We start from the raw sequence: 15437 nt of genomic DNA, 5'->3' as shown, positions 1-15437 counted from the left end.
TGTGTGTTTGAGTGTGAGTGTGCGCAAGCGCACACACAGGCCACACACTCTTGGGGAGGAAGGAGAAGAATTTGTGGCTATCTGGTCTTTCTTTTCACTGTGAGTTATAGCTATTGAACTCAGGTTGTCAGGTTTCCATGGCAAATGCTTTGCCCACTGAGCAATCTCACCAGCCCTGAAGAAGCAAACTCTACATGGGAAATATGTTGTTTTGTTTTGTTTTGTTGAGACAGGGTTTCTCTGTGTATCCCTGACTGTCCTAGAACTCACTCTGTAGACCAGGCTAGCCTGGAACTCACAGAGACCCACGTGCTTCTGAATGCTGGGATTTAAGGTATGTGTCTCAATGCACATCAAAAAGATATGGTTTTTTGAAACAATGGTTCTGGCAGGAACACATTACAGCTCATTTATTTTCTTTAAAATTTTACTCTTAATTGTGTGCATGTGCGTTGTCTGTGGGTTTCTACATGTGAGTGAAGGTGTCCATGGAGGCCAGAGGTGTTGGAAAACACTGGGGCAGGAGTTACAGGTAGTTGTGAGCTGCCTCATGTGGGGGCTGGGAAGTGGACTCCCATCCTCCACAAGAGCAGTGAGTGCTCTTAACCACTGATCTCTCCAGCTCCCACACCACAGCTCTTAAAACTCTGCTTAGACAAAGCATGGCCAAGCCAAGCCACTCAAGTGGAATAAATGCCCCAGGAGCCATGGTAAGGCAAACTGAGGATCACAGGGTCTGAGCCAGTCTGGCGTAGTATGAATACCTGGAGAGCAGGAAGATCATGAGTTTAAGGTCATCTAAAAAAAAATCCTATTTTTTCCTCCTCCTCCTCCTCCTCTTCCTCCTCCTCCTCCTCCTCCTCCTCTTCCTCCTCCTCCTCCTCCTCTTCCTCCTCCTCCTCCTCCTCTTCTTCTTCCTTCTCCTCCATTTCTCTCTCTCACTCTCAACTTAAATTTTTTAACTTTATTTTCTGTTATGAATGTTTGCCTGCAGATACAATGTGTATGCCTAGTTCCCAAGGAGGCCAGAAGAGGGCACCAGATGCCTCGGAACCAGAGCCACAGAGGGCTGTGAGCTGCCGTACAGGTGCTGGGAATTGAATCTGGATCCTTCAGGGGAGCCGCAGCCAGTGTTTTCAAACACCAAGCCAACTCTCCAGTCCCCTAAAACCCTATGTCTGAAACAAAGGAGCTTCCTAAACAAACCAAACACAGTCCAGGGACTGGGGATAGAGCTCAGTACTTACCTAACAGGAGCAAAACCCTGGGTTTGATTCTCAGCACTGCATTTAAACTTGGATCCTATAGAGTCCAGGTTGACCTCAAACTCTCTATGTAGTGGAGGATGACCTCAAACCTGACCCTTCTGCTTCTGCCTCAGAACTGCTAGAAATATAAAAATTCTTGTGAGCCACTGTGCCTAGTTGGCCTTAGGTATTTTTGTAAAAATGTTAAGCTCATAAATCCCACAAAACTTTTAAGTGCTGATTGATCTTGTAGTGAATCCACAGATGACTCTCGAGATAATCAGCACTGAGGAGATCCTGAACTCCTAGTATGAGTCTGGTTTGAATCTCTCCTCATGTGGAGCGTTCTCTAATATCTCCTGACAACATTTTCCCCATAAATCTCTGACACAGCTTTGTTAGGATAACTTCTAGGTACTTTTTATTTTGAAATAATTTTAGATTTACAGAAGAGATAAAAAAAGAACAGAAAGTTCCTGGAACCCTTTCCACTCATGTCCCCTAATATCCTACAACTATCTATAACCATCATGAAGTTAGCATTGATAAACTATGCTGACCTGAATGATAGAATTTATTTAGATTCCACCTGTTTTTCCAATAATGTATTTTTCAGTCCCATTATCCAATCAAGGATACTATATTGCATTTTGTTTGGTGATACTTTAAATAGTATTTATTAAAAATTTTATTCTCTACCTGCTTATTCCAAATACATAGGAATTCAATTGTCTTACACACTGATTTTGATTTTAGTCTTTTAAAAAAATCTATCAATCTTAATATTTTCATATTTTCTACACATGCATATCACTTATGAATAATGATTTTTATTCCTAATTACAGAATTTGTACTCTGGTGTAGAGGCACATGCCTATAATTATAGCACTGGGAAGACTAAGTAAGGCACAAGAATTAGAAGGTTGAGGCCTGGGTGGTGGTGTTTCAAAAATCAAACAGAAAACTGTACAACTTCATCCCTTTTTTCTTGGATTTTTGATGACTGAGGCTTCTAGTATTCTACAGAAGGAAACTGGGAATGAATGGAAGGCTTCCTTGACTTGCTTTTTATTTCCGTAAGAAAACATTATTGGGGAAGGGGAGGACAGTGATGAAGAGATTGATGCCTCACCAGTTAAGAACACTTGTTGCTCTAGCAGAGAACCAGGGTTCAGTTCCCAGCACACACAACACCACCTATTCACATCTATCCATAACTCTAATTCCAGGGGATCCAATGTCTTCTTCTGACTTCTGAGGGCCCCAGACATGCACATGGTACACATACGTATATTTAGAAAGTACATTCACAGGCTGGTGAGATGACTCAGTGGTTAAGAGTACTGACTGCTCTTCTAGAGGTCCTGAGTTCAAATCCCAGCAACCACATGGTGGCTCACAACCATCTGTAATGGAATCTAATATCTGAAGAAAGTGACAGTGTACTCATATAAATTAAATCTTTTTTAAAAAAGAGAGAGAGAGAAAAAAAAGAAAAAACATACACATAAATAAATAGATCTAATTTTTTTTCTTTTCTTTTTTTCGGAGCTGGGGACCAAACCCAGGGCTTTGTGCTTGCTAGGCAAGCGCTCTACCACTGAGCTAAATCCCCAACCCCTAATTTTTTTTTTTAAGTAAGAAAACTTTCTGTTTGAGGCAGTGAGTGAAGTGGAGGGGCTGGTGTGAGTTGAAGGCTCTTCTGAAACACTCAGTGAGAGTGAGGCCAAGTCCTCAAAAACCAGCAGGGGTGTGAGTGTGTGTGTGTGTGTGTGTGTGTGTGTGTGTGTGTGTGTGTGTGTGAGAGAGAGAGAGAGAGAGAGAGAGAGTGAGTGCGCACATGGGAGATTTTTGTTTCATTTTATTTAAGAATTTTCTTTATCTAATAAAGCATTTCTTTCAATTTGCCAAGAGATTTAATAAAGATAAGCGGATACCTGATTTTACCAACTCATTTTCTATATTTACTGGCATGGTTGCTTTATTATTTCCTTTTTGTATTATGGTTTAGGATGAATTTTACAAATATTTAAACCAAGATTCGATTCCTAAGTTGGTTCACTTAATCTAATACTGAATTAAATTTGCTAATCATCCTTATGACTGACATTGACACATAATTTTTCTTTGTGTCATTTTGTGTTTTCTTTTTTTGGTTTTTGTCACTCGTTTTATTCTTGGCCCCTTATGTTCTGTCTCTTCATTCCACCTCACATTCAGGGAACGAGGCCCCACTGCATTCACTTTGAGGACCCAGTATTGGGAACATCATCCCGAATTCTGACAGGGACACAGATTGGGTTTCCAAGTCATCTTCAGACACCAACTTGCTGCAGTGGTCATCTTCAAAGGCTTCTGAAGCCATAGATAAGGGACCAGGCTCAGGTTTGCTTGCAGACAGGTTCTCCACTGAGGTGACGCTACCCTCTGCCCCCGCCCCACAGTCTGGAGGCCTCATGGCTTTGGAATGCTGCTCGTGAATCTCATCTGAGATCCTCTCCAGGCTCTTCAAGGCTGCCTTATACTCGCCTTTTGCCAGGGCCAGCTTGGCTTGAAGGTCATCCACTGTCTTCTTCAGTTGTTCGAGCTGCACATAATTCTTTGCCTTTAGCTCAAAATAAGGCTTGGACTTGTAGGGGTTTTTTTTGTTTGTTTGTTTGTTTATTTTTTGTTTTGTTTTCTGGAGCTGGGGACCGAACCCAGGGCCTTGCACTTGCTAGGCAAGCGCTCTACCACTGAGCTAAATCCCCAACCCCAGGCTTGGGCTTGTTGATGGCTTGAGTTTCTTCTCCAGCTGCCACGTGCGGTCCATGGCAGCGTTGTACCTGGCTGCTGCTCCTTATGCACTAGCTCGCTCCCTGTCTTGGCCTGCTCAGCCTCCATGACCCCCTGAATAGCATGATTCAGCATTTCCTGCCAAACAGAGTCAAGCTGCCATATGTCATCCTCAATGGCCTCTGCTCAGCCAGGGAGATTGTTTCCTTGGCTGCATGGAGCCCCTCAGTGACCCTCTGGAAGTCCTGTGCGGCTTTCTGCGCTTCCAGCGGAGCCTGCCTCGCCCACCCTGTGGGCCTTCCAGTAGGGCTTTGAGACCTCCATAGCTTTGCTGATTTTCTTCACCAGTTCCTCTAGTTTTATGGTCGCCTCAACCAGGCAGATCAGATTTCCCGCATGCATCCTCAGGTTTAGTCTCTTGTCTGTTGATATCATCCATGGATTGATTTAACTTCTCCAGTTCTCCCCGCTGGTGGAAACTCCTTTCCATGGACTCAGAAACCAGGAGTCCCGGGGTGGAGTCCACCCCCTTCTCACCCTCCGCCACAATGTTTCTTCTTCACAGATCTTATTCTGCCATTTCTTCTCAGAAGCTCTATTATTTCTGTCTGTTCCTCTGTCCCAACTGTTGTTCATCACTGAAGGAAGCCAGGATAGGAACTCAAACAGGGGAGGAACCTGAAGTCCGGAGCTGATGCAGAGGCCACGGAGGAGTGGTGCTTACTGGTTTACTCTTTGTGTTTTCTTAATAAGATTATGTTAACTCTAGGCAGGCATGCTGGTGCCACCTGGAGTCCCAGTACTTTGGAGAATAAGACAGAAGGATCAGGATTTGAGGCCAGCCTCTGCTACTTAGCAAGTTTGACTCCAGTGTGGTCTACACAAGATGTCCTAATAAAACAAAAATCCATGGACAGGAAAAAACCAAATGAAAATGATTATAATAGCTTTATAAAGTATACGGTAGAAACTTGTGAGCCAGGATTTAAGAGAGTGGAGGATCAAGATTTCAACACAACCTGGGTTAGAGAGTAAACCTTGTATGGAAAAAGCTATGGGGTAGGACCAGGGAGATGTGCAGTGAGGGCCTGAGTTTAGGATCCCAGAACTCACATAAAAGCCATGTGTGGGGACACATGTCTGACACCTTAGCATTAGAGGGACAGAGAGAGGAGGAGCCCAGGGCTCATTGGTCACCCTGGTTAGCCAAAAGGGTGAGCTTCGTCTCAGTGAGAGTCTATCTCAAAATAAAGGGGCGAGCAATCGTCACACCTGGCCTGACGTGCAACGTGTAATGTTATATGAATTCAAAGGACATTGAATCTTAAAATGTATATATTGCTTTTTTTAAACTATGTTAAATGCAAATGAGAGGGTAGGACTGTAGTTTTGCTAACAGTATGCTTGCCTAGTATTCTGAAGCCTGAACTGGGATTCCTAACACCACATAAATTTAGGTGTGGTGGCAACGTGCAAGGGTCTCAGAAGTTTAAGGTCATCCTCAGCCACATAGGAAGTTCAAGGCCAGGGTGAATGTGGTGTGGCATGATTGGAACCCTAGTGCTTTACAGACAGGATATTGAGTTTGAGGTCAATTAGCGTTTCACTTGAGACCCTTTGTTAATAACAAACAAACAAAAGGGAAAGAGAAAGAGTTGGTGTTAACAGCATCATAGAAAAATGTGGTCAGGACTCTGTAAGGAGCCATACTTTCACTGAGGCAGAGTGCAATCTTAAAAGAAGACAAGAATGAATCCAGGAACCCGGGCTGACTGACCCATGCACACTGTAAGGATAAACAGGAAGACAGTGTGGTGTGTATTCAGACTGTCAAGAGAGTCACATGGCTAAGGCAAAATAGTATAGCCACGTTAGAGGAAAAGGTGTAGAAATGGTGCCAGGTGGGGTCCTCATCGGTATGAAATCCTGTGGGCACCAGGCAACTGGTGCTTACAACTGTGGGGCCACAGAGCAAACAGGAAGCATTTCATAACAGAATGTAACTTTTGCAAAGGAAAGATGCAGGACCAGATGGCTCAACTTAGCAAGAGAAGGGAGTCAGGCCAGAGTCCAGAGTGGGAATTGGAAAAGAGTTTTCACAATCAGTGCTGCAAAAGGAAAACGAAACTGACTTGTCTGACTTATCAAGGTCACTTCTGGAAATATTCTTGTGATTAGAAATTACTTAAGAATTTCTCAAAATGTTGTTGCCCAGTGGCAGAATTAAGCATTTTCATATCTATATGTAGTCAAAACTTTAAAAAATCTTGAGGGGTTGGGGATTTAGCTCAGTGGTAGAGCACTTGCCTAGCAAGCGCAAGGCCCTGGGTTCAGTCCCCAGCTCCGAAAAAAAGAACCAAAAAAAAAAAAAAAAATCTTGAATACATGCCATTAATTTCAATAAAATTTCCAATTTCTTTTTCTTTAATTAACAGATTCATTTTAAGAGGGGGGGGGTCTCATGCTGTAGATTTTAGCCTAGAACTTGATATGTAAACCAGCCTAGCCTCTAACTCACAGAGATCTACTTCCTGCTGATCTAAGTGCTTCCAGAGATCTAAGTGCTGCTATTAATGGTGAGAGCTACCACACCTGGACCTTTTTTTTTTTTAATTATTATTATTATTGTTTAAGAAAATGTCTCACTATGTTTCATGTGACCCACAATTGTGATCCCAGCACTCAGAACGTAGAGGCAGGAGAATCACAAGTTCCAGGCCAGCAAGATCCTCTCAGAGGAAAGGGGCTAGAGAGATGGCTCTGTGGTTAAGAGCACTTGCTATTTTTGCAGAAGGATTGAGTTTGTTTCCCAGCACCCACATGGCAATCCACAATAGGCTGTAACTTAGCCCAGCTTTAAACAACATAGAAAGCAAGTACTGACTCCTAAAAGTTGTCCTCTGATCTCCATGTGCATGTTATAGCTCATGTGACAACACACACACACACACACACACACACACACACACACACACACAATCCCTAATGGCTTATAATGATCAACTGTAGCTTATAGAAGTTTCTAGAGGGCATCCCAGGCACATAACCAGACATAGAAGTCATTCATAAAGTAAATCAATATAATGGGAAGTACCGTGTAACAACAGAGATGTCTGATACGCTCTTGCAATGTGCATAGGTAATGAAAGCTGAGAACACAGCACCTTTATATGGGAGAGCAAACAATGTAAATTTGTGAGACTATTTAAATACTTCAAAGATAGCAGCTTCAATGCTATCTTCCCAGATTCATTAGGCAAATTATGACTTTAATTCTGTCATGTGTAGATCATATAACAACAAGTGATAAAATAGGAAGAGAAAGAAACAATGAATAGAAGTTAGAAAAGATGGCTCAGGCAGTAAAGCCAGGCAAAGATGGGGAACTGAGTTTGTATCATCGGCTCCCAGGTAAAAAGCAGATATGGTCACAAACATCGATAACCCCAGCACTGAGGATGGATAGACTACATTAGTTAGGTTCTCAAGAGGGATGGAATTTATAAAGTGAACATATATTAAAAGGGGATTTATTAGATTGTTTTACACAATATGGATTAGCTAGTCCGACAACGGCCATCCTGTACACTGCAGAGGCTAAGACCTGTAACTGCTCAGTCCATGAGGTCGGATGCCTTAGTCTCAGGCTGGGGCAGAAGAATCAGACAATTCCTGGAAAGCCTTTGGTACACGCTGAAAGGTTGAAGAAACAGATGCCAGTGAAGGATGCCAGTAGCAGCAACAGGCTAGATAAAACCCGTGAGCAAGGAAGATGCGCTAGCCAGCGAGGTGAGCAGGAGTGAGCGAGCAAAGGCTTCTCCTTTGGTCCTCTCCGGGAGCTGCCAGAAGGTGTTACATGCATTCCGGGTAGACAGAAGGTGTTAAATGCATTCCGGGTAGACCTTCCCACTTCGGTTAATGTAATCGGGAACATTCTGGGCTGGTGAGGCGGGTCAGTGGGTAGTTGCATTTCAGAAACAAACCCCTCCACCTGAGTTCCATCTGACCCCACAAGAAGGCAGAAGGAAAGAACTGACTCCACCAAGTTGTCCTCTGACCTCCTCAGGTTCACCATGGCTCATGTGCCCCTGCCCCACCCCAACTGTGCACACACACACACCCAGTAATCAGCAAGAAAAACCTTAGCCAGGCAGCAGCAGCACACGCCTTTCATCCCAGCGCTAAGGACACAGAGGCAGATGGATCTCTGAGTTTAAGACCAGCCTGGTCTACACAGCAAGTTCCAGAGCAGCCAAGGCTGGCTACACAGAGAAACCTTGTCTCAACAACGACAACACAAAACAAACAAAATAAAAGGAAGAAAATAAAATCAAACTTATAGGCATGTTCAAATTAGCCTAATCTATCCAACCCCAGAGGCTTGTCTCGTGGGTAATCCCAGATCCTGTCAAGTTGACAAGCAATATTGCCCGTCACATGGGCAGTTCCTTGAAGTTCAATGGCTAGCTAGTCTAGAAAATTGTCCAGCTCTGGGTTCACTAGAGACCCTGTCTTAAGGGGGAACCGGTGGTGTGGGTGAACACTCTGACCCCCAGCCCTTGGGAGACTCTCTGTGAGTTTGAGGCCATCCTGATCTCCATGGTGATAAGGGTTTCATAAGAGACCCTGTCTTCAAAACAAGACATAAAAGATAAGATGGGAAGTGAGAGTGGAAAATGCTGTGTCAACCTCTGGCTTCTACCTGCATATGCACACATGTGCATATGCTCACACATATAAAACTACTTACACTGTGCACACATAAAAATAAAACCAAATAGAAGAATTTAGAAACAAGAGTTGGACAGTTAGCAAGGGAAAACCAACAGGAACAGAAAGACAACGCCACTCGTAAATGTTGTAGGGTGTTAAACATTCATAAGATGGCAGGCAGGACCGTGACAGACAGAATTATGGCAATAGGGACACCTGCACTGAAACACAAAGCACAAAGACTAATGGGGCAATCTGAGTATTGGAGACAACACATACCACATTTAAACATCACACTAAGGTCTGTATGTACGGTTTCAGGGCCACAGGACTTCATATGAGCAGAGCAGGAGCAGGCACCACAGATGATAAAAGATTATGTCGGGGACTGGAGTGATGGCTCAGTGGTTAAGAGCACTGGCTGCTCTTCCAGAGGTCCTGAGTTCAAATCCCAGCAACCACATGGTGGCTCACAACCATCTGTAATGAAACCTGATGCCCTCTTCCGGTGTGTCTGAAGCTACAGTGTACTCACATACATAAAATAAATAAATATATTTAAAAAAAAAATTATGTCTATACTGGTTAAAAGCACGTAACTGCTCTTTCAGAGGACCCAGTTTCATGGTCTAGCACCCACAGAACAGCTCACAACTGTCTATAACTCCAGCTCTGCAGAGCTGGCTCAGTGGTTAAGATCATTGACTGCTCTTCCAGAGGTCCTGAGTTCGAATCTTAGCAACCAAGTCTATAGAATTTGATGTCTTCTTTTTAGCGTTCTTGGGCACCAGCATGCACACAGTGCACACTCAGAAGCAAGCATAAACGTTCACAGACTATGTATATACCTTCCAAAATCTGTCATCCAATACCTAATCCATGGTTAAAACTGGAAACTGATGGCTCAGGATCATTGGTCACTGTGAACTGAGGCTCATACAACACAATTTCGTTCCAACAGGACTATGGATAACTTAATTCTCATATGCATCCAATAAATACTTTTGGAAAAGCATACTTGGCTAACTTATGAAGTCTGAATGGGCCTCTGGTAGCCCAAGAAAGAAGATAAATAATTGACCAATGGGATCTCTTAAAACCAAAAAGCTGGGGCTAGAGAAATAGCTCAGTGGTTAAGAACACTGATTGTTCTTCCAGAGGTCCTGAGTTCAATTCCTAGCAACCACATGGTGGCTCATAACCATCTGCAATGTGATCCGATGCCCTCTTCTGGTGTGTCCGAAGACAGGGACAGTGTACTCAAATACATAAAATAAATAAATCTTTTTAAAAAACCTGAAAAGCTTCTTTTCTTAAAAAATATTATTCATCTATTATATATAAGTACACTGTAGCTGTCTTCAGACACACCAGAAGAGGCCATCAGACCTCATTATAGATGGTTGTGAGCCACCATGTGGTTGCTAAGATTCAAACTCAGGACCTCTGGAAGAGCAGTCAATGATCTTAACCACTGAGCCATCTCTGCAGAGCTTCTTTTTTTTTTTTTTTTCTTTTTCTTTTTTTTTTTCCGGAGCTGGGGACCGAACCCAGGGCCTTGCGCTTGCTAGGCAAGCGCTCTACCACTGAGCTAAATCCCCAACCCCACTGCAGAGCTTCTTTTTTTTTTTTTTTTTTTTTTTTGGTTCTTTTTTTTTCGGAGCTGGGGATCGAACCCAGGGCCTTGCGCTTCCTAGGTAAGCGCTCTACCACTGAGCTAAATCCCCAGCCCCTCCACTGCAGAGCTTCTTAATAACAAAGGGAACTGTCATACAAGTGGAAAAGAAGGGTCATACACATCAGAAAAATGATTTGGAAACAACTAAATATAATAACATTAGATGCACTAATAAAAATTATAGAAAAGGTCAGAAAGTCCAAATTGCTACATGTGCTGGTAGCCTTGGGGGTTTGCAGGAAGCTAATGTGTGGTTGGATATGATGCTGCCTGCATATCACATAGGCATGCACATAATCCCAGCACTTGGCATACAGATCTTTTTGAGTTCCAGGTCATCTCAGACTACATGCAAGACCTTGTCCCAAAAACAAAACAAAACAAAACAAAACAAAACAACAACAAAAAACAAAGCAATTGCTCTTCGGAATCTAGAGGTGGTCATCAGGTTGTGTTCTACATTACTCCATAGTGTGTAGAACAGTGGTTTTTCAGACTCTGCCTTGTCCTGAGACACTCCATTTTACAAACAGCTTTGAACCCTATTTTGAATACAAACACAGAGACAGATGACTGTACCTTGTTGGTCATGTAAACACCAGCTTTTGTTTGCTATCATCCACAAGGCAGATACATAAGTTGTCCCTAAAACTGAGACAAATGCAACCCGACGAATTTATCCGAATCAATCAGGAGTGTATCAGTACACTGGTGTATTAAAATCATATAAGGGGCTGGAGAGATGGCTCAGCGGTTAAGAGCACCCGACTGCTCTTCCAGAGGTCATGAGTTCAAATCCCAGCAACCACATGGTGGCTCACAACCATCTGTAAAGAGATCTGATGCCTTCTTCTGGTGTATCTGAAGACAGCTACAGTGTACTTATATATAATAAATGAATAAATAAATAAATAAAAACATTTAAAAAAAATAAAATCATATAAGAACAGCTAGAAGGGGGTTGGGGATTTAGCTCAGTGGTAGAGCACTTACCTAGGAAGCGCAAGGCCCTGGGTTCGGTCCCCAGCTCCGGAAAAAAAAGAACCAAAAAAAAAAAAAAAAAAAAAAAAAAAAAACAGCTAGAAGTGGGGCTGGAAAGAAAGGTCAGTCAGCAAAGTACTTGCAAAGCAAGCAGGAGGAGGACCTGAATCCTCCTAGAATCCAAGTGACAGGAGCTGGGTATGGGTACGGCCCAGGAGCTTGTCATCCCAGAAGAGAGCAGGGACAGGCAGATCCCCGGTGCTTACTGGGAAGTCAGTGTAGACTGCTTGGTGAATTTCAAGCCCACAAGAGATCCTGCCTTAAATATAAAGGTAGTAGATGTCTGCAGTTGTCCTCCACCCATGCAAGCACATGTACCTGCATACATATGTACCTTGCACCCACAAACATGCAAAAACAGGTCTGAGGGTTTACTGAAAACACTTGACTGAGAAAAGCATGGCACACCCTCACCTGGACCCTACAAAGAGGAAGGCACCTAATCCTGCAATCTGTCATCTGATCACTCGTGTGTCAGGAGGATTGACAGGCAGAGAACTCCTGACTTTCTTAGGGATCTCAGCTTGGCTCTGTCTCCCCAATGCTGACCCAGCCTACTCAGTCACCAAATATCTTCACCTGATAGTCTAGCTGGGATTGCTGTCTATTCATTCTTCTGGCCCAGCCCTATCTTTTGCCTCTTCAGCCTCTATAGTCCCACACCTTGCTTGTGTGACTAACTTGACCCTGAGGCTAACCTCAAATCTGACCTCCCAGGCTTGAGTCTGGGGTGGGACCTCCAGAAGATATCCAACTTTCATTATCAAACCCCCCATGGAGATTCCTTTACAGTCCATCAGCCTTCTGCTGGCCTTCAATTGGTTCTCTTTGAAACATCCTATTGCAGCCTCCTTAACCATTGTGGTGTGTGTGTGTGTGTGTGTGTGTGTGTGTGTGTGTGTGTGTGTGATATGTGTAATGTGTGGTCTGAAATACTTAAGATTGAGGTAAAAGAAAACATGTTGACCATGGCCAGAGTTTAAGATATATTTAAAAATGTGAAAGTCACCCTGGGCAGTGGTGGTGTACGCCTTTATCTCAGCATTAGAGACGCAAAGGCAAGGGGATCTCTGTTGTCACTTCAAGGCCAGACTGGTCTACAGCGTTCCAGGTCAGCTAGATTCACATAGAGAAACACTGTCCCAAAAAACCAAACAAACAACAAAAATGTCAAAGTCTTAGCTCAGTGCTTGTTGACTCATTAAGCTCCCTCACCACCCTCTCCCTCAACCCCCTCATCCCTTTGACTGAGCTTAGGACCTCTCGGTTTAGGTTGTTTTGTTTTAAATGGAGTCTCACTACTTATCCCTTTCTCACCTCAGATTCACAGGTATCTGACTAGCCGTGCTTCCTGAGGGCTGAGAGTAGAAGGATGAGCCACCATACGCCTTCTGTCCTAGAAGGCCACTTCACAGACTGTACACAAAAACTGAAACCACAGCTGGGAAGTGGAGGTACACACTTGATCTCGGCACTCCAGAGGCAGAGGCAGGCAGATCTCGGAGTTTGAGACTAACCTGTCCACAGAGCTGGTTCCAGGACAGCCAAAGCTACACAGAGAAACCCTATCTTAATAAGTAAATAAACACAATAATAAAGCATAATTAATGTAATTTCATTGTCAAGCATGGTGGCATGTTGAGGTGAAGTATATGGTAGCAACCTGGGACTCCATTTCTCTTAGACTAGGGGTCTCTTTTGTTAATACATTTCACAGACTGAAACTCTGACCTGTACGTATGTAATATGCACACACATACCCTTCTGGTTTTGAGCGAATGTGCAGCATAGCAAACTGTTCTCTGAATGAGCTTTTAGGGAGAACCTCCTACTTATCTACTTCTGCCTATGTATAACTGAGTAATCATGCAGTCAAGCATGAGCAGCAGAAAAGTGGTTACATAACTAAATTTGTCAATCAAAATAAAGAACCACTCAAACAATACCCTTTAGTGACCATCCCTCCCTTCCTTTTGACTCCAAAAGTAGTCTCAGAGCATGTGGTCTGTATGGGACCTATGCTTACAGCTTCCCTTTGAATAAAGTTACTTGGTTGTGTTTACAAACTGCACATTTACTCTTTCCTGACTAGACACTAAGAACCTGGAAACTCAATGCGGGACAATGTGACTGTCCTCTCAGCTACTCGGGGACTAGAGCCTACAGGTCTGAGCAATACTATTAGACACTTTCTCAAGACAAATAAGACCAAATCACATCATGGACACAAGAAGTCAGACCTGTAAAATATTTTCAAACTTTTGTACATTCGCTCTTCACTCACGACAAATTCATTACATGCTTTGTCTTGCCTCCTTTCCGACTCTAATGTCATCCTAAAACTGTGTGTTGCTTTTACTGATAAAGGTATCTAATTTATTTCTTGTGATTTGACTACTTATTTTTTCCTCTTTCACAATCCACTGTTCTCAAACTCTAGTGTGTCTTAAGGAGTTTAAAATCCTCTTCCAGATGTGGAATCAGAACAGGAGCCACCTTGTTAAGGGGCCACATGTTATACATTGATATTAAGTCTCCATGCCTTTCAATTATAGCCTAATTATCCTGCAAACACCTGTTTTTCACCCTATGCTGAACTTGTAACTGATGATGTATACTCACCCCTTTGCCTTGCTAACTCCCTGAACATCTGTGGTAGGTGACTCCCCTTGCACATGATGTATTCTTTTTTTTTTTTTTTTTTTTTTTTTGGTTCTTTTTTTCGGAGCTGGGGACCGAACCCAGGGCCTTGCGCTTCCTAGGTAAGCGCTCTACCACTGAGCTAAATCCCCAGCCCCGCACATGATGTATTCTTATGCTTATCTACTCCACAGACGGCCTTGAGCCCGAGTCCCCCATTCCTCTGTCCAGGCGCTACTATCACGCTTATGTACCCTACAGATGGCCTTGAGCCTGCGTCCCTACTCTATCTGTCCAGGTGCTAACAGCCAATTATCTCAGCAGTTGTTTTCTATCAACCCTAACCCGTCTCCTTAAAAGGGCCCTCAAAAGACATCGAGGGTCTGGCTGCTCTTTGAAACCTCGACTTCGGGATAGGAATTCCTCTCGTCAGTCCCTTCTACACTTCTAAATACAGCTTGCTTTAATAAGACTTTCTTGGAAATGTTCCCCCAACCCACCCCACCCCTGACCCAGGTCTAACACAGCCTCCTTGGGCACCACACACACACATGGTGCATTAACATACATGTAAGTTAAACATCCATACACATAAAATGAAAATTAGAAATCCACCAAGCAAATCAGTAAACAGCAGCAACAACAACAAAAAAACCAACAAAACCCACCATTTTTCAGAGACCTTCCCCAGGATTCTCTAATATTTTTTTGTTTTGTTTTTCAGGTATTATGATAGACTGCACATTCTGGAATACCCTAAATTTGATTATAAGTTCTGAAGAATGGAGAGGAAGAAATAATGAAGAATTTAATAGAAGACTTTGGATACTCCTGATTGTTTATTCAAACTGACTTAAAGTCACAGGCAGTTGAATCAGGAGCCATTTGATTCTAGGAGTGAACTTCCACTATTTAATCAGCCCTACTAACAAGGAAGAAACATTTTTTTTTCTAGAAGGAATGAACTTTTACTACTATTAGCCATCTGAATAAGGAAGAGACCACTACAATATAAACACACGCACACGCACGTGCACACACACACACACGCACACGCACACGCACAAGTATCTATATAATATTTTTTTCTAGAAAGAGTGAACTTTCATTACTGTCAGCTCTACAGACAAGGAAGAGACTGAATATATATATTTCTTGTTGTTTTTGCTGTTTTCTGAGGCAGGGTTTCTCTGTGTAGCCCTGATTGTCCTGAAACTCACTCTGTACACCAGACTATCCTCGAACTCACAGAGATCTGCCCACCTCTGTTGGAATTAAAGCATGCACTATCGGGCTGGGGATTTAGCTCAGTGGTAGAGCGCTTACCTAGGAAGCGCAAGGC

General features: G+C 43.1%; 1 pseudogene; it reads right to left on the bottom strand.

Moving 5' to 3' along the window:
- Window positions 1–923: 923 nt before the first annotated feature.
- LOC134486428 (SH3 domain-binding protein 5-like) lies at window positions 924–14574 on the bottom strand (annotated as a pseudogene).
- Window positions 14575–15437: the final 863 nt, after the last annotated feature.

Source organism: Rattus norvegicus, chromosome 3 (assembly GCF_036323735.1).
Source record: "Rattus norvegicus strain BN/NHsdMcwi chromosome 3, GRCr8, whole genome shotgun sequence".
NCBI classification, from domain to species: Eukaryota; Metazoa; Chordata; class Mammalia; order Rodentia; family Muridae; genus Rattus; species Rattus norvegicus.
Note: the sequence above shows the minus strand (reverse complement) of the source record. Positions and strands in the feature narration are given on the sequence as shown.